Source organism: Ipomoea triloba, chromosome 9 (assembly GCF_003576645.1).
Source record: "Ipomoea triloba cultivar NCNSP0323 chromosome 9, ASM357664v1".
In the NCBI taxonomy this organism is placed as follows: domain Eukaryota; kingdom Viridiplantae; phylum Streptophyta; class Magnoliopsida; order Solanales; family Convolvulaceae; genus Ipomoea; species Ipomoea triloba.
The window spans coordinates 15478-16858 of NC_044924.1; the positions used below are offsets into that span (position 1 = coordinate 15478).

The following is a 1381-nucleotide window of genomic DNA, read 5'->3' on the forward strand; positions in this document are numbered from 1 at the left end:
CTCTCGGGTAGCCCCCTTTGTGGTCTCCAAGCGTGTGGTTGCATCATACCAAGTTGCTGAAGCGCTCTCTGTTGTCTGAGCTGCTGATCCACGTAACAAAGGCGAGATATTCCAACCCCTTTATTATTATCTGCTACATCTTGGTCGCCAAGGTTCTTTTGTAGTACTCGAATCTGGCCACTTATTGCATCACGTAAACAGCGGAAATGACGGGAGATTGTCAAAAGTGCAAGAGCTGTGTAAGGTTTAGATGCCCCTTCACCAGCTACAACGTCAAATGAAGACACCACCATATGCATCTGATGGTAATACTGTCTGTACCTTCTATCAATCTGTGGCAATTAACTGTGTCAGAAGCCTTGAGAAGTACTCAAGCTTGGATTCATCATAATCAGGTAGAGCAGAAGATAAAAGTTTTTGGATTCCACATATTATATTTTCAATAACATTCCCCAACAAGCGGTTTGGTATAACATGGAAAGAATTATGAATTGAAATGTAAGTTTATTTACCTCATCCTGCATAGAGAAAAGCTTTGCCAGTTTGTTTTGCAGTTCCTGCTTGTCATTTGCCGAGAGCTCATTTGGTTCTTGAGGGTTCGAAGATGATCCAGTCACAGGAGGATCTGAGGATTTACAATTTGAATCAGCATCTACTTCATTGGTACCATTTGCCTCCACTTTAGTAGAACCGCGCTCCTTTACAGCTTTCTTGACATTAACTACTTCATCGAGTAATTGTTGAGCAGCTTTCAAGAACTTAGAGTCTGGGAAAGCCCTCCCAATACTTGGCATCCCATAAGGAGAACAATCCATTTTCATCGACTCATAGCTGCTCGGAAAGCCAGGAAGCAGATACTCCATGGCCCTTGATTGTTTTGCGTGGGAATCATCAATATCCCCAAAAGATCTATTCCCGCCATTGCCTTCACCCGGAATGGATGGAGGACTCAAGAATGACGTGAAGCCTTGAGAAGGATTCTGACACTGACTAGATGCAACTTGAATTCCCGCTGGCATTTGCGTGCCAAGACTAAGGGATAATCCTTGACCCTGCATGCTATGTGCAGTTTGAAGAACATCTAGAGCACCTCCCATGGGGTGGTGCATCATTAGCATCTCATTCCTATTATCTTTCCACATACTCAAATCATGTGCTCCAATCTGCAACCCTCTCGTGTTCGAAATTCCCTGTTGTGATGGGTTGGAGACCGAGGATCCAATAGGCTTCAGTGCAGCCGCGACTTTGCTCCTGAGAGCTCTCAGCAACGGTCTCAGAACATAAACCAGACGAAGACGAATAGTTCATAAACATCATAATATTCCCAGGAACAGCTGGTGCTTCTGAATAAGACCCAGGCAAAGATTCCCTTGAATACAGA

General features: G+C 44.2%; 1 pseudogene; it reads right to left on the bottom strand.

Annotated features, from left to right (window-relative positions):
* Positions 1 to 2: 2 nt before the first annotated feature.
* LOC116028907 lies at positions 3 to 1377 on the bottom strand (annotated as a pseudogene).
* Between the last annotated feature and the right edge of the window lie 4 nt (positions 1378 to 1381).